Here is a 23,993-nt window from a genome sequence, read left to right as displayed (position 1 = left end):
AAATATTGTGGAAATCGAAGGCGCTAGGTTTTCACAGAATTTATTCGTAGTTAGGGGCTCGTATTGTTAGCCAATCAAATTGCTCTAAGCACTATGGGACTTAACATCTGAGGTCATCAGTCCCCCAGACTTAGAACTACCTAAACCTAACTAACGTAAGGACAACACACACATCCATGCCCGAGGCGGGATTCGAACATGCGACCGAAGCAGCATCGCGGTTCCGGACTGAGGCGCGTAGAACCGAACCAATCACCAGACTGTAATAATACGTAGAAAGTGTATTTTTTTGTGCAAACACACATTTTTTTAATTCGTCAATGCCTGTTGACATTATCAGACTAAAACTAGGGCAAATTAGAATGTCAGTGGTGTTTATCAATTGAAGACATAATGTCTATATATGAGTCCGCAATCATTTTATTTTGAGCACTTTTATTTTCACAAGTTCATCTTGATCACATAGATTTCTTTACACTTTATGACCGGTTTCGGCTTATCGCCATCTTCAGATCTGTTGTAAATATAAATATTGTATAAGCGACCAGGTTCAATTAATTAAAATTAAATCTATACAAGCCTTAGTGATGCATGAAATATAAAATATTTATAGCCATGTATGGCAGTCATACATACCGTTAAAAGATCCTGATATCGTCAAGTTAAACAACGAGTTTAACCTGAATGCTTACTTTGATATATTCGGAGACCTACTAGTTTGAGTAGCGTGGAGCACCCCAGCGGATTGGCGTGTACCGGCCGCCAGCGACAAGGAGACTAAGCCGTCCTCCGTGAGCTCAACCACAGGAAAACAAGCAAGTCATGCAGAGAAGCCACGACATATTTGCCATCGATACTGCACTCTAGTATAATATCGATTATCAGTTTTCTATGTTTAATTAAGGGTCACTAATTTATTAATTGTATTATGATTCCGTTCACTGCTAACTGATCTTAGAAGATTTTGTGATATTTCATTTTTTACTTTTTATACTGGTATTCATAAAAGTTGTATGTTACCTAACCAGGCTAAGGGCTGTATTGTACATTATTTGTACTTTTTATGGATTTCGAGTATGAGTCTAATTTCACATATAGTATTTCAGTATATGTTTTTAGTGACAGACACTCGTTTAGCTACTGGGGAAGTTTTTTTAATTAAAGACAATGCATACCGCATTTTAATCTTTATATTGGCGACACTGGTTTACAATGTACTCTGGCTAAAGTGCCCTCTGCTGGCATCAGGTTTTTGTATAAATACTGACGCAATATGAGTATTAGCACGCACATGTTTAACTTGACGATGATTTATATCAGAATATTTTAATGGTATCTATGACTGCCACACATGGCTACAAATATTTTATATTTTATGCATCACTAAGACTTGTATAGATTTAATCTTAATTAATTGAACCTGGTCGCTTACACAATATTTATATTTACAACAGACCTGAAGACGGCGATAAGCCGAAACCGGTCATGAAGTGTACAGAAATCTATGTGATCAAGGTGGATTTGTGAAAATAAAAGTGCTCAGTGGCGTTTGTTGCATGATTCTAATGCTAGTCGTCTACGAGATACTGTATTTTTGAAGGTTCCCACCCTGACACATGTACAATACCTGTGGTAGCACACACTGAAGAGCATCACAAGTGCACACACTAGCTATGTGGATTTTGACCGGTAACGAGACAATGGACTGGGGTTCATACTGACCACCGGCAGCGGCAATATACGTTTCCAGTCTGGTAACGAACAACTACTTCACATGGGCTAGCATTTCAACGGAGATATCCGAGCAGTCTGCAAGAATAGGTCGTTGCGTATCATCAGGTGTAGTAGTTATGTCCTTGTAGAGAGCGTCTTTCAGCTTACCCCACAGAAAAAAGTCTACAGTCGTCGCTTCTGGGGAACGGGTCGGCCAAGGTACATGTCCTCTGCGTCCAATCCAACAACTTGGAAACAATTCGTGAAGACATCCTGTAATACTTCGTGTGTTATGGGCTGGACAGTCATCATGTTGGTACCATAGGTTCCTTCGAGTTCCCAGAGGAACGTCTTCTAGCATCCGTGGAAGACGGCCTTTTAGGAGGCTGCGATACTTGGACGCGTCCAGCGTTTCATCTACGAAAAAAATGACCTATGAGTGGATAGTTCACTATCCTACACCACCGTTTTACCCTCCATGGACACTGTCGTTCTACCTGACAAAGAGAACGGGCTTTGTCAACTGACCAACAGTGCATGTTTCGGTGGTTTACCTGGCCTGCTTTAATGTTCCTGTACAGAAGTGAACACGAGTCTCATATTCGTTTCCAAGCAGCTCTTGATGCAGAGAGATGTGGCAGGGGTGGAATCAATGTTGATGGAGAATGCATAGAACACTTGTCTGACTCATGCCACTTCCTCGTGCGATTGCGCGGGGGCTAACTGCAACAGCAGCAAGAACATTAATTTTCTCCTCTTCTGCCTTCACTTGTTCCCTTCTATTATGTTGTCTAGGTGTTTCGCTACCAGTTTTCACGTAACTGGTTGAAGATGTTGATAAATAATTGAGAGGTTGTTGACGCCTATTGGGATGTCTTTCCACATACACTGGACAAGAACGAACTGCATTTTTCCCACTCTCCATACACCATGAGCATGTCGGCTTTTTCTGCACTGGTAAATCCGATCGTCCATTCACGACATACTGCTAGGACTGTCACACACAACTGGCTAGCAAGTGGCAACGCACTCAAGGGACACATAAGCACACTGTAAGTAAATATAACAACGTCGTACCTAGCAACTACGCAGGTTGAATGCCACAAAGAAGTATCGGCGTGCAAACTTTTCAAAATCCGATATCTCGTAAGCGAGTCGCACTAGAATCCTTGAACTAGTTTCAGTGTGGGAACTTTCCAAAACACAGTATCTCGTAAACGACTAGCATTAGAATTATGCAACAAAGGCCACTGACATTCCTATTTACCCTCCTTTTAGTTTGTTAATGTCAATAGGCATTGTTCCTTTTAAAAATGAGTAAGTTGCCACAAAAAATATACTTTTAAGTATTATAACAATCTGTTTATGCTCAAGAATACGAGCTTCTGACTACCAATCCATTCTGTGAACACTTCATATCAACAGCACTTTCCATTTCTGCAATATTTATGGTGCAAGTTTTAGGCGATTCACCCTGTACACTCTAGACAGTAATTTGAGTAATCGTTTGATTATCACTTTCCTCAGTGACTAAAGGAATTCATAAGAAATGTTTTCTATCCATTCTGCTTTGCTTGATCGCAAGTCTCCCAAATAACTAACTACATGTCTTCTAAATCGATATCTTCTAACACCTCAGTGTGCAGTCCTCCTTCAGTGTACCCTTCCAACCTGCGTTTAGCAGTGGAAACAGTTTTGCACTCTTAACGTTGACGGCTTTGTTTATTATTTTACCGAAGGTTGTTTAGACTTTTCTGTACACTGACTATCCTTCTGACAACGATTTCCTTTCCATCTGTTAGTGTTTTTCCTGCAGCCATTTCCTAAGTGACTTAATAACTGTAATATGCTGCTGTATCCCTGTCTTTTCCTGACTGTTTTTGTATTTATTTCGTTCGTCGATCAGTAGAAGTTTTTCACCTGTTACCCAAGATATTTTCGGAGTTCCCATTCTTGTACCTCTATCTCTGTGTCCAGTCTCTGTGACTGCTCTCTCTACCCTTCCACTGAATGCCTACCATGGTTTTCATAATAGCAGTATCTACAGCCTCAAAAAACTTGAAATACACATCATCATTTCTCAGCACTTCAGTATCCAACATCCTCCGATACATTCTCTTCATCATTACATAATTGTAATATGAGTCTGTGTCTGCTACTGGAGAAGCCTTAAACTCCATTCGTCTCATCATGATGTAATCTAGCTGGTGCCTTCTTTTGTCTCCAGGCCTTTCTGAAGAACACAAAGATATTTATCTTCTTCATATTTAGAATTCACTGACATCCATTAAAGTAGGTTGCGCCTCTGCGTATCCCCGTCAGAATTTCTAGGTTCCCTGCGATATACAGAATTCTGGCATTCCATGATCCGACTCGTAGAATGGTCACCCTTCCGCTGGTTGGTCAGTTTTTTTTTCTGTAATTACCTCCCTCATGGTTTACTGCCTTTGGATCAGGGGGTCCCGTGTTCGATTCCCGGCCGGTTTGGGGATTTTCTCTGCCCGCGAACTGGTTGTTTGTGTTGTCCTCATCGTTGTATCATCATCATCATCATTCGTGACAGTGGCTATATTGGATTGTGTAAACAATTGGACTGCGTAAAAATTGGGACTTCGTATGGGTGGTGATGACCGCGCAGTTGAGAGCCCCACAAACCAAACATCAACATCAATCTCTCATGGTAGTCACCTCCAGGAGACTAATCCGATATCCCTTACTATATGATGACACAAAGCTGTATGGGATGTGTATAGTGCTTTTCGGTTACTTGGCGTCCAGTAGTCCGAAAAAAAAAAACACAACATACACAAACACACACACATACATAGCCGCGCTTGCGCGTAAGGGTGAGATTAGTATAAGAGCCGATGACAGTCGACACAAACTCAGAAAAACTGCTGAAAGCTAAAAAAAAAAAAAAAGATGCGAGAGTAGCTCACTGTAAAAGTTAAGAGCACAATTTGAAAAGTAGAAGGAAATGCGTACAAACTGGCTGGTGATACGTGTGGGTGCTCGAGTAACAGCCTACTGAATGCTACCAACCAAACGTAAACTGTTCCAGAAAAGTATAAATGTGAGAAACCCATTTCGCAAATATGTAAGTAGAAGTAGCAACAAAGAGAAATTTTTAGGTCAGGTAATATATTTATTCTTGAGAGAGAGGCAAATGCCACAACCAAACCCCGTTATAGATGAGACGAAGTCAAACAAACATGGAAAATAATTACAAGCTATTTATTTAGACGCAAATTCTGAGTGATTTAGTTAGGAAAATCACACATTATTTCGTTCACACTCCCTAGGCTGGCACGGTGTGAACAGGTAGCCATACTATCGCCAAAGAGTCGGCACAATATTTATGTGATCGTCGTTTCCAGATTTTGTATCTAACTTTGCACACGATAACCACACGTTTTATATCGCGATATTGCCACGAATCGTGTACCTGATGATGTTCTAAAAGAACGAAACGAATTGTGACACAATAAATGTGTATTAACAAAGCGGTGGTGCTTTTCGTTAAACGTTAATATTCATTTCTCTTCCGTCATCTGATTTTATACTGTGCTTTGTTTAGAGAGAGTATTGCAACGAGAGGGATGGGGCTTAAGTTATGACGATATATGGGAGTATTGCAACGAGAGGGATGGGGCTTCAGTTATGACGATAAATGGGAGAGGACGCAATGTTCCCTCCCTTAAATGTACTGCTTAAATCAACTCAGTTGCTCTCTGCAACCTTTAATACCAACTCTCCCAGCACTGATAGCTGTAATTATTTACGGTTGCGAGCCTCACTATAAAAAGTTCACCCTGTGTGGCAAGGCGAATTATTCCGAACATAAATCAGTGGCCCATCTGACATTCCAGCATACCTTCATAACGATCGACTAACCATAGGCAAACCAATGCAGAAATCCAGAGACTACACCCGAGCCCAGACTGTCATCACACAAAGATTACGACGGACACAAGAGAAAGGAACGACGGCACATAGGACAATTAACACTTACGGCTGAAGAGACTAATTGTTAAAGGAATATGGCAGTATAAATTAAAGGCGAAAAGGATTTCTGTCCACATCTTTTAACATCCGTTTCTGTCCATTTACAGTTTGACTAATAAGGTCTCCTCTAGTCTTCTTTACACTATGACAAATAAGGTTTAAGCGAACCTCTGTTACAACCCTACACTTCCAGTACTTCCTGATAGTTAATAAAGCCTACAAACTACCAATCCTCAAGTCTTCGATTGATCAGAATTATTTGCTAACTCCCTCCCCCTTCATGAAACTGCAGGAAGTTTGCTGTGGTGCTTTATCTTTGATAGTGAGTGCTATGCATCTCCATTCTCTACCTTACCTTGCTGAACCGCTCTCTCGTTCTGCGGGCTGCTTCCAACCCCTCGCAAGCCGGTGTCAGCACTTCACAGTTCCACTACTGGCCCCGACTCCGGGCCAGCACTCACTGCATCAACTACTCTTTTCGCTCCTGTACTGTGCACATAATTTGCTCCCTTATGATTAGCTGTTTCATAAACAACCACAGCGACTAGTTATCATTGGTCACTCTCTTTCCTGCTACCCCCACTGCCTCTCTTGCTACTTCCAGATGAATTTCCTGGTACAACAAGGTCTGGGAGCCACAGCTGTTACTGTTCACAGGAAAGCAACACTTGACACTTGATAGCAGCCGACAAACCTTCATTCAGGGTTTTTACGAGGGCTATTCGAAAAGCAAGGAACGATCGGCCGTGAAATGGAAACCACAACGAAAATCCGATGAAACTTTGGACTGATGTGTTAGTAGTGTCTCTAGTATGCCTGTAGATGGGGTCACGTCGCTCTTCTCTAGATGCCTAGAACACAGTGTCTCCCGCCATGTATGGGTGCCTGCTGTGAGATTTCTCCATATTTCATGTAACCCCTCATAACGCAACTGTCATGCATTTCCTTCTTTATGGCAATTCTCGGCCGCACACTGCAGTGGCAATGAGGATATCCCTGCAGCGTTTTCGATGGGAAGTTTTTGGTCACGCACCATACAGTCCGGACTTGGTTCCCTCTGGCTTCCATCTTTGCGTAAATGGCTGTGAAGACAACATTTTGACACTGACAACGAACTGCAGTGTAGCGTAGAAAATTGTCAGAGAGCAGAAGAGGCTGCCTTTTTTGACAAGAGTATTGGAAAATTGGTACAACGCAAATGTTTAAGTCGAAGCGGCGACTATGTAGAGAGGTAGCTGGAAAGGAATAGCCAGCAGTTGCAGATAAAACAGTTTTGATTTTCACTGTGGTTTCTATTTCGTGGCCGATCGTTCCTCACTTTCCATACAGCTCTCGTAAAATAGCCTCGGACAGCGAGTTCATGGGTCGCAAGGAGTTTTGAAAGAAACTACCAGGAATGGCCCAATCGCCCTTTGTCCGCAGTTTGGCAACTCCAGAGAAACCTCCGTTCTACGTCTGGAAGACATACTCGGAGTTCCTAGAGCCGGAAATGTTCCACGGTGACTACAGGGGTCGCAAGGCATCTAGACAAACATTTCCGATTAGGAATGGCTGTTGTCGCAGAAACAGCTGGCTTTCGACTGTATTGGTTTTTTTCAACACCAGTTTAACATGAGTGTTAAAACTGCTCAAAAAACTGCTTTCTGAAATAACCGATTTTCAGTTTCCTATTTCCTGTAGTAAACGTGGAAATCAAACAGAGGTTGAAAAGTTTTGACTCCCCCACATTCAGAATACTCAGAATGAAAATATGAAATTAAATACATAAGTTTAAAGTAGCTTAGTTTGTCCACTGTTCACTGCTTTTCTCAAAAACTGATAAGTAGTTGCAAACTACAAAAAAAGCAGTGCAGTAATTGCTATAGAGTGAAAACTGAGAGTGAAGTACCCTATTTTCCTGTTAATTACACTACAAACAGATAAAGGTGTATTATGTAGATAATGGCAACTGTAGACTGCAATGATCAGCGAGAACATTATGACCACCGACCTGCTATCAGTGTAAACCCGACCAGGCGATACCAGCGCCTTCTGGCGAGGAATGACCGCTAGTTAGACACATGCTCAGTGCATGTAGTATGAGCGAGCGCGCTGGGCGTGTCAAGAAAGGGGGAGGCGCGCGATCTCTCTGAGATTGCCCGGACGGTTGGTACAAGCATTTTGGAAACCTCACGTCTTATTGAGTCTTTGAGGAGTGCTGTTGCGAGTGTCTTCAACACGTGGCGAAACCGAGGTGAAACCACGACCAGATGTCGTGGAGTTGGTCGATCACCCCTCATTACAAATGTCGGACGGCGTAGGCCGGGCAGACTGGTAAAACAGGACAGGCAGCGCGCTGTGGTGGAACTGACATCAGACCTTAATGCTGGCCGGAGTGCAAAAGTGTCTGTATATATAGTGCGCAGAACACTCCTAACGATGGCCTCCGCAACAGACGACCCATGCTTATGCCAGTGTTAACACCACGACATCGGAAACTGCGACTGAAATGGGCATGTGACCATCAGCACTGGACGTTGGCGCAGTGGCTATGGCGTGATGAATCCCGATACCTTCATCGTCATGCTGATTTGAGGTCGCGAATCCATCGCCTTCCAGGAGAACAGCTCCATGACACCTGTAGTGCAGGACGAAGTCACGGTGGCGGCGGCTTCATTATGCTCTGGGGAACATTGAAGTGGGCTTTTATGCATCCACTGGAACTCGTACAAGGTACCATGACAGCCAAGGAGTATCGTACACTGGTTGCAGACCACGTACATCCTTCATGATGATCATATTTCCCGACGATAGTGACATTTTTCAACAAGCTAACGTGTCCAGTCACAAGGCCAGGAGTGTGATGGAGTGGTTCCAGGAACATAGGGGCGAGTTCCCATTGATGCGCCAGCAGCCTAACTCACTAGATCTGAAGCAGTCAGAACACATCTAGAATGTGATTAAACGTGGCGTCTAAGGCCATCGCTCCCTCCACGAAACTTATGGGAATTAGGTAACTTGTGTGTGCAGCTGTGGTGCCAATTCCCTCTATTCACCTACGAAGGCCTTATTACTCCCATTCCACGACGCGTCGCCGCTGACATCCGTATCAAAGGTGCACATACTGACTATTAAATAGGTCGTCATAATGTCCTGGTGGATCAATATATGAATGAATTATTTTCTCCTTGTATGATGTCGCAAGTTTGTTGTGTCTCCTCCCGTTCTACTCTTTAACGAAATGGGGCACTGTGCTTCACTGACACCGCATTTCTTTAACGAGTTCCAGACTAGGGATGGTGCCATTCTGGACTACAACAAATGTTCGACGACAACAGCGACAAAGTATCATGTAGATAGGATGGGGCGTATTTTGAATAGGAACCCATGTCCGGAAACGTGATCCCACGAGACTACAGAGGGCCAAAGTTATAGGCGCGGGAGTCTGTAAATGTACGTATACACAGGGTGATTCCGTGATGATGTAACAGACTTTCTAGGATGATGGAGACCGATAAGTGTATTAATTTGAAGTAAGGATCCCTGTACCGGAAACGAACGAGTCGAAAAACGAAAACCGTTCTGATACCTCTGATAGTTGAATACATGTACCGGTTCTTGTGTTGCGAAGAGTGTAGGGTTGGTAACTTTCAGTGGCGTTAGTGTGGATAAAAACGAGAAAAAAGTCCAATAAACGTAGGCTCTAAAGTGCGTACCTTAACAGCTCTGAACACTTCCTCAGCAGAGGAGATGTGTTTCACATTAGCGAAGATGAACGAATGGTCATAGCTCTTCAGGTATGCAATTTAGAGCCCACGTTTACTGGACATTTTTTCTCGTTTTTGTCCACACTACCACCACTGAAAGTTACCAGTCCTAAATTCTTCGCAATACAAGAACCGGTACATGTATTCAACTGTCAGAGGTATTAGAACGGTTTTATTTTATAACTTTCGACTCGTTCGTTTCCGGTACAGGGATCCTTACTTCAAATTAATACATTTATCGTTCTCCATCATCCTAGAAAGTCTGTAACATCATCACGGAATCACACCGTGTGTACGTACATTTACAGAAGCCCACGCCTTTAACTTTGACGCTCTGTAGTCTCGTTGGATGACGTTTCCGGACATCCTATTCAAAATACGATGTACTCACTCCCTTCTACAAGCCCTAGAAGTCTGTTCAATTGTATGTGAAATGTTATGGGACTTAATTGATAAGGTCATCAGTCCCTAAGCTTACACACTACTTAACCTAAATTATCCTAAGGAGAAACACACACACCCATGCCCGAGGGGGGACTCGAACCTCCGCCGGGACCAGCCGCACAGCCCATGACTGCAGCGCCATAGACCGCTCGGCTAATCTCGCTAGATGTCTGTAACGAGAATTTCCGACTACCCTGTATAAACATGTATCATCCAACCACTTGTTCACAGGTACATTATTCAGTCAGCAATGCTGTACCAATTCCTATGCCATATGTTTGTTGCTCTTTTATGTCAGCATTACTATTAAAATAGCACTGATCTCTGTTCCATTTTCTATAACAACGCAGTATTTCAAAGCAATGGAAATATTTCGAATTCAAACAACCCCTTCTTTTAAATGTTAGTTAAAAACCAAAAACTTTAATATTACTGCTGTGCTTAACGTATATTTCGTTGTTTTGTTTTTCTTTTTTTGCCCAGTTCTTAGCAAAAAAAAAAGTAATAATAAAAGATTAACACCAATTACAACCGACACGATACAAATGCTGAAAACTACCGGTCGTTCAGAACCAGAATAGCGGTTTCGGCTGTAGCCAGTCGGTTTTTCCCATCCCTAGCGTCCAGCGTTCCCAGGGCTCTAGTCACCGAGCGAGCGGCCAGTCACCCTCTACTTCGCCGGAAACCACCACCCGACCGACTACTCTCCTCGCAGACGAAGCAGTAGGCTCCCCACCCGCTCCTTTTGATTAAAGCACGACCGATATCGAGCTTAACCCTATCTCCAGACTGTAGTCGCGCGAAATGAGACTTCTACATCTACATCTACATACATACTCCGCAATCCACGATATCGTGCGTGGCGGAGGGTACCTCGTACCACAACTAGCATCTTCTCTCCCTGTTCCACTCCCAAACAGAACGAGGGAAAAATGACTGCCTATATGCCTCTGTACGAGCCCTAATCTCTCTTATCTTATCTTTGTTGTCTTTCCGCGAAATGTAAGTTGGAGGCAGTAAAATTGTACTGCAGTCAGCCTCAAATGCTGCTTCTCTAAATTTCCTCAGTAGCGATTCACGAAAAGAACGCCTCCTTTCCTCTAGAGCATGGGTTTCCAAACTGGGGGGTGCGCCCCCCTGGGGGGGGGGGGGGCGTGATGATGTTACAAGGGGGGAGCGGGTGGAGTTAGCGGTATAAACCTGATATTTCTTTTTAATATCGATATTTTAATAAAAATGAATGTGCAGGTATTAATGATAGATTATGGTGCTAAATGCAATCGTTTGGCGTCCCACTTCCCGCAATCCTATCCCAATAACCTATCCTACAACATACAGCTTTTGAAGTTCACGTTTAGAATGTCACGTTTAGAATGTCACATACAGAAACTCTCAAAATTACGAAGGTGATATGCGTTAATTCTAATATATCAGATTTGTAAACAACTTACTTCTGACAATTGGAAAACAGAAAAGTCAGGTATTAACTATTCCGTACATTTGTACACATAAACTGAACGTAATCATGTTATAACTTTTAGCCGTAGAAGGCTATGTTCATCAGAGTAATAATCACTTATACTGCGTAACTGCAAAAATGCCGTTTTATTACTCTGTCAACCCGCGGATCCCCATGTGATGCGATTACAGTGTATCCCAGCACAGCAGAACAAGCACTGAAACTCTATTTACCATTTTCAAGCACTTATTTGTGCGAAAGAGCATTTTCAGCGGTAGTGGCGATAAAAAATAAGCTTAGAAGCAAACTCAGTATTGCCAACGATTTACGTTGCGCAGTTTCTACTATTCAGCCAAGAATTCAAAATCTTGTAAAAAATATGCAAGCTCATGCTTCACATGGATTTATTTGTTTGTTTCTTACCATATGTGTGTGGAAATAATATTTTTATAATAAATACGTCACATTATAAGAGAACTTGTTATTTTCCTCCTAACTATCATTACATGTAGGTTATACTGTAAAATTATAAAAAAAACTATTTCGAAGAAACAATATAAAATAAACGTAGTGAATCTGATTTAAATATAAATACTGCGTGTGATCCTTATGGATTCTGATGTTACGTGTGGTATGTTATTTCAGCTAATAATGGTATTTCTTCTGGATGAAAACACAGCGAAAGTTTATCCTAGATATGGGAAGCGAAGAGTAGTCCTAAAATCGTATACTGGTGAAGAAATGGTGTGCAGCAAGGGAATGTAATCAAGGTAAGGAATTTGTTTTATTCATATTTTTTAAAGTTCTGTGTAGTCTGCAAAATTATTTCGTAAAACTTATTTTTTATTTTTTGTCTGGTTCTGGGAACTGGGCCTTTGTCGCCGTTCGGTAACTGTCGTCGTTGACATGAATGTCAACCTATGCGCAATGACAACGGGGAGCGCTATAGGCGTACAAATCAGTGATGTTCGTTAACACCGTGACTGAGTGACTATTTTTGATAATGAGTTAAAGTAATAAGCTACACTCAACTTAAAATAATGGTCCGCATCCACTAATCTGCAAGGGTCGCAAATATTTTTCCTTGTTTACCAAGGACTTTCTTTACTTTAGGAGTGGCTTATAATCACTGACTAGACTGATGACGTAATAACTGCGAGTCGATACATTAACAGCCCACCATGTTACATGACGTCACCATCACAAATTTTTCAATAGTTTCTTGATAATTAATAAAAATCGCTATATTTTTTAGCGGGGGGGGGGGGGGGGGCACGGAAGTGTTACGCCCAAATATATTCGACGTGACTGTGTCAAGCGCTAATGGAGTATTCAAAAATTACCTGATTCTTTTTCCTATTCATCTGCATTATTTCACGTTTATCTATATTTAGAGTTAGTTGCCATTGTTTACACCAATCACAAATCCTGTCCAAGTCATCTTGGATCCTCCCACAGTCACTCAAGGACGACACCTTCCCGTACATCACAGCATCATCAGCAAACAGCCGCACATAGCTATCCACCCTATCCAAAAGATCATTTATGTAGATAGAAAACAACTACCATCGAGGACAACGTACTGGGTTCTATTACTTAAGAAGTCAAGGGGTGCAAGATACAGTCGCTTACTGGAGTGCACTGCTAGTCGCAGGAGCATACAAAGTGCCGGGCCGGGCGAGGGTAGGTGGGCTCGTTACCAGGGGCAGGGCGCGCGCTGCCCGCTGTGCCGCAGGTAGTCCGCCGGCGGCTACCTGGCGCCGCGGGGGTCGCGCTCATCAGCCGTAATAAACTGCACGCGGACGCGGCCCGGCCCGGCCCGGTAGCCACGGCATCGCATTCCGCCGCAGCCGCCGCCTTTGTCACTGCTCGCGCCGCGTTTATAGGCCGCAACATTCGGCATCTGGACGGAGCCACCCCTCGCCTCCCTATCCCTCTGGCTGACATTCCGCCCGGCTACCTGTGCGTTCGCGCCTCGCGGCCCGTTCCTGCCAGCCGACCGTTATCTAATTTACCTGTGAAATGCTCCCCGGGTCGTTTGGCTCCGCAGCCGGTCCCAATCATAAAACGTCCGACAAGTTAACACGGGATGGGAGGCAGAGATTGTCCCAATTATACACCTCATTAACGCTGCTTCTCCGAGAGCCAAATGAAGTGCGTGCTTGCTGGCCCTGTTTCTTTTAAGTTCCTGACAGTTCCCGTACACTAATCTGCTGTTGTGTAATAAATTGAAACACTAATTCATCTCAGTCAGAGTGAGAAAGTCATCAATAACAGAAATTTTAAATAATTACGTTAATCTGGCGTTTTACCATCACTGTACGGAATGTGCCCATTTCCTTATTACTCCAAAAGCCTGATGAAAAATTTTAATCTCCCGGAAAATATGAGTGACTTTACATTGTTCTATTTTAACATTCTCTCTCATATCCTACGAAAACTTAATCTACAATTCTGTCCTTAAATTAAATACTCGTCACTGCAAGAAAACATTTCTGTCGAATGAGACAGCAAATTTACTGTTACCAATCAGTGTTCATTTACATTCACGGAGCGTTTCGGAGGTTTAAACCTCCATCATCAGGTGGATTCGCATGTGTTAGTATGACATATGTGCGTGTTGTGTTAAGATGTTCAAATGTGTGTGAAATCTTATGGGACTTAACTGCTAAGGTCATCAGTCCCTAAGCTTACACACTACTTAACCTAACTTACCCTACGGACAAATACACACGTCCATGCCCGAGGGAGGACTCGAACCTCCGCCGGGACCAGCCGCACAGTCCATGACTGCAGCGCCTGAGACCGCCTTGCTAATCCCGCGCGGCTGTGTTAAGATTTTCTGATAGTTTGTGGCTCTGACTCCAGGTTTCTTTCTCTGTCGCAAAACATTACATGTAAACTATGTGATCAGAGGCTTTCCCGGCGTATGTGTTGTTTCCAGGGCTCTCGGGTGTCCAGCCGGATGCGATCGTTGAAGTCCCACTCTTTTTTCTTCACCAGGGGGTACATATCCTCCCCGTAGAGGTTATTGATATGTGATCGGAGGCTTTCCCGGCGTATGTGTTGTTTCCCTGGCTCTCGGGTGTCCAGCCGGATGCGATCGTTGAAGTCCCACTCTTTTTTTTTTTTCACCAGGTGGTACATATACTCCCCGTAGAGGTTGTTGATGTGTGATCGGAGGCTTTCCCGGCGTATGTGTTGTTTCCAGGACTCTCGGGTGTCCAGCATAGATACTACAACGATAGCATCCGGCTGGACACCCGAGAGCCCTGGGAACACCACATGTAAACTGTCACATGTTGTAAACTTTCTGTGTTGCGTCAGAGAAAGGAAGCTGTGACCACCGGAGAGTGTCCCACAAGATACCCCAACATCGTAACACAACACACACATGTGTCATACCAACATATGTACATCCATTTCATGATAGATGTTGACACCTTCGAAACGCGTCGTGGGAACCAAAAAAACACTGACATGGTGTATAACCCCAGATGGCCGGCGAAAGAGACAGAGCCAAGTTAGAGTATAGCCAGGTGATAATGTTTGTATGATGCCGCAAATCTGCAAAAGTATGCCTAAAGCTGCGCTTTGCGGTAAGACTTGCCAGTGCATTTTGGATCTTTTCTGAAAATAGATTACAGTTAGTTTCCAACTTAGTTTCAGTCGTTGAAGGACTGAAAGTATGGGTGGTTTTGATAAGTCTGATAAATTTCCCTGAAAGAAAGGAACATTTTTGTAGCGCTTTCATGTTTGGTGAGTTTGGTTATTCCAAGGTTCGTGTAAGAAATTGCAACAATGTACAGATAATAGTTCATTGTTGACAGCAGTCTGAGTCGGTCAGTGAGACGAATGTGATGGAAAATATGGTGACCGAGTTTCGTGCAGCTATTAAGCACTTTCACTAGAAAGACTGGACTGCCGCACAAATCAAAACAGAACTCGGACTCTGCACTTTTAGGATAATGAATTTGAACATGATCGGATAAGCATCGAAGACGAAGCGCAGACCGACGGTCCAACTGAAGTGACCTCAAAGTCAACCACTGACAAAATCAATAATGGTAATGCGAGACCAATGAATAAAAATTCGTGAGGCTGCTGAGTCTGTAGGCATCTCAACTGAGCGAGTGCGTCATATCTTGCATGGAGAACTTGTGTGTGAGTGGGTGCTGCGATTGCTGATCGTCGACGAAAATCGCATATGTCACAACAGTATTTGGCAATGTTTAGTCCCAATGCACAAGACTTCTTGCGTCGATTTGTGACTGTTGATGAAATCTGAATCCATCATTACACGCCAGAGTCAAAACGTCAGTCGAAACACTGGGCAAAGGCTGGTGAAAGAGCACCGAAGAAGACAAAGACTATCTTGTCACCTGGTAAGGTGCGGGATTTCCAAGCAATAATCCTTATAGATTACTTGGAAAAAGGAAGAACCATGACTAGATCTAATTATGTTTCATTGTTGGATAGCCTGAAACTTGCGTTGCCTGAAGAAAGACCAAGGTTGGCACGCAAAAAAGTGCTGTTTAACCAGGATAATGAACCATCACACACATTAGCGATGAAATTGGCGAAAGTGCGTGAACTGGGCTTTGAGTAGGTTCTTCATCCAGCCTGTTTACCATATGTAGCCCTAACTGACTTATTCATGTTCCCTAACTTGAAACTTTGGCTTGCTGGGAAGAAATTTTCGTCATATAAAGAAGTGATGGTTGCAGTAAATGAGTATTTAGTAGTTTTTGATAGAACCTATTTTCCCGATGGGATCGAAAAGCTGGAGGGTCGTTGGACAAAGTGAATATCCTCAAAGGGGAATACGTCTAGAATAAGGCGAGTTATTTAGGAAAGAAACATTTCTTATTGTTTTTTTCACCAGACTCATTAAGCCACCCTCGTACTACATATGTGATTTTATCATTCATCGTCCATGTGCTGAACAGACAAAATGAACCCAAGCGCATTACTTGTTTCATATATTTAACTTGTTATACGAAACCCAGGCACTGGCTTTAGCCTTATACGTTTTAGCTGCTACCGGACGAACTTGCCTGTGTTTCGCTGATATCCTGAAACGGCTCGCAGGAGCAGAGGTAAATGTCGCGTTCTTTAGCTAATAGTAGAGCACCGACGCGGCAACGACAATGTCCACAGCATACACATCGTGATGGTGCAGAAGGGGAAAAGCTTCACCACAATAGCGATGTCATTAGGGATGGAGCATAAGCTCGGATAAGGGAAGGACGGGGAAGGAAATCGACCGTGCTTTCAAAGAAACCTTCTCAGCGTTTTACGGAAATCACGTAAACGTTTCTCGCTCGTATTATCATACTCATTCACCCGTGACCGTATTTATTACTAATTGTGATGCCCCTTATATATCGTAAGTTTTAGTCTAGTTTTATTACGTCAGCAATTTCTTACGTCTCTTAGCGCCGTTGAGCTGGTACTAAATTCATGACTTTATCAATGTTTTCACCTACGGCTGTAGCTACGCACTATTCTCCATGCGGATTACATTCTTAAAGTAGTAAACCTTTCTTGGATTTAGCCATTCACTTCCAAACTGATGTCAGTGAATGAGCAGACAACTTACAAAATTTCAGTATCTTTAGACTGCACTGTCGTTAACGATAAAATATTGAAAAGAAAGAGTGTTTTGACTACACCATATTGGAACTAAGGAACCACGCACAAGACGCCTACTTTGAAAAAGGACAAGAACAAAATAATTTTTCTGATCCAAATCACGCTCCACTCCCGTTACAGTGCATCAAGTCTCAGGATAACTAAACAAAAATTTCGTTGATATCAACGCCAGCTCTCCACAAAAGCTTTACATCAAATGAGTCTTTCTTTTCAAGCCATGCCGCAAAGTATTTTTTGTTGTAGCTCAAGGGTGCGTACCATCAGATGGGAAAACTTTTGAAATGTTGCTTCCTTTTGATGTTGCTGGTGTCGTGTAACACCTAATTATCGCCGACTTCATCAGGATCTCAGTATTTCTCAGACGCGGCCACCCGGTAACGGCGCAGAGAGGGCAGTTAGGTGTCAGCCCGCCATCCGCTATCCTCCTCATGCGTCGCAGGTGCAGCAACAGCCCTTAAGGGACACCTGCAGACGTGAGATGGGGAGGCCGCGATACAGAGAGAGCAGCATTCCTGCGGCCGCAAAACAAACTGCCACTGGCGAACGGTGGCTGCGCCGCAGGGGGCAGAATCCTCGCCTCCCCCACCTACCGGAGGCGGACGTGCCGTTAATTGCCAGCGTCTCCAGTAGTCGGCCCCGAACTCCATCTGTAAACGTGGCCGAGCGGCTGGAGTCTGGCATTTATCAAAACCGATGTTCTGACAACTCATTTTTCATTTTCTGGTATTTATTTTTCTTTACTGCATTGCTGCCCATCAGAATTTCAATGTTAGGAAGGATGGCAAATAGCAAAATTTTACTTACTGTGCGTGAACAGTATACCAGGGACAACGCATGATGAAGTTTGTAAGTGATTTTGGAGAGTTCGGGGGGGGGGGGGGGGGGGGGAGTTAATTTACGAGGGCAGTTCAATAAGTAATGCAACACATTTTTTTTTTCTGAAACAGGGGTTGTTTTATTCAGCATTGAAATACACCAGGTTATTACCCAATCTTTTAGCTACACAACACTATTTTTTAACGTAATCTCCATTCAATGCTACGGCCTTACGCCACCTTGAAATGAGGGCCTGTATGCCTGCACGGTACCATTCCACTGGTCGATGTCGGAGCCAACGTCGTACTGCATCAATAACTTCTTCATCATCCGCGTAGTGCCTCCCCCGGATTGCGTCCTTCATGGGGCCAAACATATGGAAATCCGACGGTGCGAGATCGGGGCTGTAGGGTGCATGAGGAAGAACAGTCCACTGAAGTTTTGTGAGCTCCTCTCGGGTGCGAAGACTTGTGTGAGGGCTTGCGTTGTCATGAAGAAGGAGAAGTTCGTTCAGATTTTTGTGCCTACGAACACGCTGAAGTCGTTTCTTCAGTTTCTGAAGAGTAGTACAATACACTTCAGAGTTGATCGTTTGACCATGGGGAAGGACATCGAACAGAATAACCCCTTCAGCGTCCCAGAAGACTGTAACCATGACTTTACCGGCTGAGGTTATGGCTTTAAACTTTTTCTTGGTAGGGGAGTGGGTGTGGCGCCACTCCATTGATTGCCGTTTTGTTTCAGGTTCGAAGTGAGGAACCCATGTTTCATCGCCTGTAACAATCTTTGACAAGAAATTGTCACCCTCAGCCACATGACGAGCAAGCAATTCCGCACAGATGGTTCTCCTTTGCTCTTTACGGTGTTCGGTTAGACAACGAGGGACCCAGCGGGAACAAACCTTTGAATATCCCAACTGGTGAACAATTGTGACAGCACTACCAACAGAGATGTCAAGTTGAGCACTGAGTTGTTTGATGGTGATCCGTCGATCATCTCGAACGAGTGTGTTCGCACGCTCCGCCATTGCAGGAGTCACAGCTGTGCATGGCCGGCCCGCACGCGGGAGATCAGACAGTCTTGCTTGACCTTGCGGCGATTATGACACACGCTTTGCCCAACGACTCACCGTGCTTTTGTCCACTGCCAGATCACCGTAGACATTCTGCAAGCGCCTATGAATATCTGAGATGCCCTGGTTTTCCGCCAAAAGAAACTCGATCACTGCCCGTTGTTTGCAACGCACATCTGTTACAGACGCCATTGTAACAGCTCCGTACAGCGCTGCCACCTGTCGGAAGTCAATGAAACTATACGAGCCGAAGCGGGAATGTTTGAAAATATTCCACAAGAAGTTTCCGGTTTTTTCAACCAAAATTGGCCGAGAGAAAAAATGTGTTGCATTACTTATTGAACTGCCCTCGTAGCAACTGTGCAATAGAACTGTGCTTGGATGAAATGAAAGATACGGATGCGTCATTACAGGCTGTTCAGGTCAGTGTCAGACTTCTATAAGAGGCGACCGAAAAAAGTTTCGAATGCTGTACAGTCCAGAACCGGTATGCCAGTCAGGCAAAATGGCCGTGAGCATTGAGTCCATCATCTCACCGACTCGCCAGGTTGAAGATAGACTATTGCGTGAAGAATTCCTTATGTGGATACTGCACACCCTCATCCGACTGGAATCGTTGACCCTTCGAGGCCATTTTTTAATAAACAGAATGCATGGTAATCACATGACGAGGGATCAGGACTGTAGGGTGGGTGACCGAAAGTCTTCCACTTGCGTTGACTTAACTTCTGTTTGGCCCCCCTGATCGAACGGCGTCTTGCGTCTTTCGCGACCAGCACGGAACTTCAACCATTCCACAACGGTGGTTATCGACAGACATGCTGCCCCATACACAGCCTTCACTGTCCGATGGTTGTCTACCAGTGCTTGTCCTTCGGCAGCCAAGAAAAGAATAATAGTACGTTGGTTCCGTCTACGTCCATTTGGTAATAACGTCGAAATAGTCACCGCATTCACGGCACGCACATTGGAAAGACACGGATGCCACAGTAATCCCCTGTGTACATGTCTGTGTTTACACTGAAGAGCCAGAAAAACTGGTTGACCTGCCAGATATCGTGTAAGGCCTCCGCAAGCACGCAGAAGTACCGCAATACGACTGGCATGGACTCGAGTAATGTCTGAAGCAGAGGTGGAGGGAATTGACAGCATGAGCGCTGCACTGCTGTCCATAAATCCGTAAGAGAACAAAGGCGTGGAGATCTCTTCTGAACAGCACGTTGCAAGGCATCTCAGATATGTTCAATATTATTCATGTCTGGGGAGTTTAGTGGGCAGCAGAAGTGTTTAAACTCAGAAGAGTGTTCCTGGAGCCACTCTGTAGCAATTCTGGACGTCTGGGGTGTCGGACTCTCCTGCTGGAATTGCCCAAGTCCATCGGAATCGACAACTGTCAGATTCGTATCTAGACGTATCAGGGGTCCCATATCACTCCAACTGCACACGAACCACGCCATTACAGAGCCTCCACCAGCTTGAACAATCCCCTGCTGACATGCAGGGTCCATGGATTCATGAGTATCTCCATACCCGTGCACGTCTATGCGCTCGATACAATTTGAAACGAGACTCGTCCGACCAGGCAACATGTTTCCAGTCATCAACCATCCAATATCGGTGTTGACGGGCGCAGGCGTGTTACGCGATTGGGCCTTCGGCTCCGAAAGCCCATGTCGATGATGTTTCATTGAATGGCTTGTACGCTGACAATTGTTGATGGCCCAGCATTGAAATCTGCAGCAATTTGCGGAAGGGTTGCACTTCTGTCGCGCTGAACAATTCTCTTCAGTCGTCGGTGGTCCCGTTCTTGCAGGATCTTTTCCCGGCCACAGCGATTTGATTTTGGATGTTTTACCGGATTCCTGATATTCACGGTACACTCGTGAAATGGTCGCACGGGAAAAACCCCACTTCATCGCTACCTCGGAGTTTTGAGTTCAGTTCCCGTGCTTGAAGAAAAATAACAATGAATTAAGGATGAGTACCCCTTTTTTTCAAGGACATATTTTACACCCAAACATGTTTCATCATACTTATGGTATCCTCTGTGGGTTTTTATTATATTCCTGAAATACATACATGCCGGTTATTTCTAGGTTAAGAAATATGATAAATCAGATTTTGTTGGCACTGAAATTTTATGTGCACTTTACCTTTTATTTGATGTTGTGTGTCCTGTGGCTGCCAACCAAAACCAGCCACAGATCTGAATTAGTACATCATGTCATCTTAAAACATGACGGATGTTACAAAATTATCTGCATTGAACTTTTTTTGTTTAGTGTCCGCCCTCTAAGATTATTATGGAAAAATTCGTGGTACATGCCACTTTTTGGCCCTAACACTGTAGTATTTTGCTAGTCCTTAGCTGTAAGAAGTTTGTTTTGACGTAGCAGATGTGTTTCGTGTAGTTGAGCTGAACCTGTGGGCATCGATAAAAGTTTTGTGAAGTATAAGTCCGGCCAACTATTGCGTGTACTTTTTTATTCATGGATTATCTTCCGTATTTCGTCAGTGTTTGCTCTTTTTTTCTCGTGCTCGTTTGTAAATACGCGTCGTGTTATGTTGCTGTAGCTTGGTCACACTTACACTGCACAAATTTCAGGCTGTCATTTTTTTACTTTTTTGTTTTGGTTTGTCGTCCTCGAACCTTAGATCTGTTCCGTTTGTTTTCATTCTATGTACGTGTGTGTGTGTGTGTGTGTGTGTGTGTGTGTGTTTCAACAGGAATGAATCCGCATTGGGTCACCCGTAACTGGCCTGCTGAGCAACATCTTTCTTAAACATCTTGAAAACAAAATATGTGGAGAACTAGCCAAAGCAGTACAAATTAATATATTGGTACTGTTCTGTTGATGACATAATTTGATAGCTGGATCACATGACTGGATACTAGAAGTCCGCCCCGATAGCTGAATGGTCAGCGTGACGGACAGCAGTCCGAAGGGGCCCGGGTTCGTTTCCCGGCTCGGTCGGGGATTTTCTCTGCTCAGGGACTGGGTGACGTGTTGTCTTCATCGTCATTTCATCCCCATTCGGCGCGCAGGTCGCCCAATGTGGCGTCGAGTAATAAGACCTGCACCAAGGCGGCCGGACCTGCCCCGTACGCGGTCTCCCGGCCAATGACGCCAAACGCTCATTTCCATTTCCACTGGGTATTAGAGTTACACAGAGTCCTCAACACTGCTCATCCAAAAAGACTATTGATCCTTGAAACTGAAAGAGAAAAAAAATATATATTTCCTAGACGTCACAATACAAAAAAGAAAACTACAAACACCGGTTCTCAACACCCGTCCTTCTTTCACTATTACTGGATAGTTACTCCTTGATATTATAGTTGTACAGTAGCGGATTTATTTTCCTGTGTATGTGTAGTATGTTACATTTATTTACGTTCAGCGTCAATGTCAGTACCTGCACCAATCATCAATCCGTTGCAGGTCATTCTGCAAAGTGGTACTGTCTTTCAGTTTGCTACTTTCTTAAAGTCAACAGCATAATCTGCGAGCAGTATGAAAGACTTTCCGACAATTCCTACTAGAGCATTCACCTACATTTACATACACTTGATGCCAGTTTGACGTTTCTTTTATCTCATTTATACGACGTTGTAATTTTAATGGTCAGTCAGTGTGAGGATTGGTTGGGAGAGGGGGAGAGGGAATGGCGGCAGCCTCTAGCTGCTCTTCAACCGTACAGATTTCTTTTTAAATATAATAGGGATAAAAATAATATATTAAATGACGGAAAATGTATAGATGATATTTTAAAACAAATTATACGGATGTGGAGATTTAGGCTCAGTCTTGGTCACCAGCTCCGAGCTGACTGCTGAATGGTAGTAGGTCAAAAATAGGAAAAATGTAAGTCAGGCATGGGTGGGTAGTTTATGTATGAAGGTGGAGAAGGAAGTATGTTAGATTCCTTTCTAGGACTGAAGTAATGGTACAGGATATGCAGCAGCTTGTGAAGGAATTTTGGTGCAGTAGTGCTGCAGATAATGCATATGGTGGAGTGGAAATTAGATCAGACAAGCTTATCTAGGCAGGAGAAAGGAAAATGGGAGAAGCTCTGAGAATATGTAGTGGGAGTGTGTAGAAAGACCCACAGATGATCGATACTTAGTGCAGGGATTGGCCGTTGACCCTTAACATAAAAAAATGTAACTTATTGGGAATAAGCAGAGGGAAAGACTCGTTATCGTTTGATTACACGATTGTCGAATAATCACTGGAGATACAGAATTCTTCTTCACTCAGCAGCGGAGTGTGCTCTGATTCGACACTTCCTGGCAGATGAAAACTACTTTACAGATACGGACAGGTTCCAGTTACATTCCATCTACATCTACATCTACATTCATACTCCGCAAGCCACCCAACGGTGTGTGGCGGAGGGCACTTTACGTGCCACTGTCATTACCTCCCTTTCCTGTTCCAGTCGCGTATGGTTCGCGGGAAGAACGACTGTCTGAAAGCCTCCGTGCGCGCTCTAATCTCTCTAATTTTACATTCGTGATCTCCTCTGGAGGTATAAGTAGGGGGAAGCAATATACTCGATACCTCATCCAGAAACGCACCCTCTCGAAACCTGGCGAGCAAGCTACACCGCGATGCAGAGCGCCTCTCTTGCAGAGTCTGCCACTTGAGTTTATTAAACATCTCCGTAACGCTATCACGGTTACCAAATAACCCTGTGACGAAACGCGGCGCTCTTCTTTGGATCTTCTCTATCTCCTCCGTCAACCCGATCTGGTACGGATCCCACACTGATGAGCAATACTCAAGTATAGGTCGAACGAGTGTTTTGTAAGCCACCTCCTTTGTTGATGGACTACATTTTCTAAGCACTCTCCCAATGAATCTCAACCTGGTACCCGCCTTACCAACAATTAATTTTATATGATCATTCCACTTCAAATCGTTCCGCACGCATACTCCCAGATATTTTACAGAAGTAACTGCTACCTGTGTTTGTTCCGCTATCATATAATCATACAATAAAGGATCCTTCTTTCTATGTATTCGCAATACATTACATTTGTCTATGTTAAGGGACAGTTGCCACTCCCTGCACCAAG

The sequence above is a fragment of the Schistocerca nitens genome, chromosome 2 (assembly GCF_023898315.1).
Source record: "Schistocerca nitens isolate TAMUIC-IGC-003100 chromosome 2, iqSchNite1.1, whole genome shotgun sequence".
In the NCBI taxonomy this organism is placed as follows: domain Eukaryota; kingdom Metazoa; phylum Arthropoda; class Insecta; order Orthoptera; family Acrididae; genus Schistocerca; species Schistocerca nitens.
Note: the sequence above shows the minus strand (reverse complement) of the source record.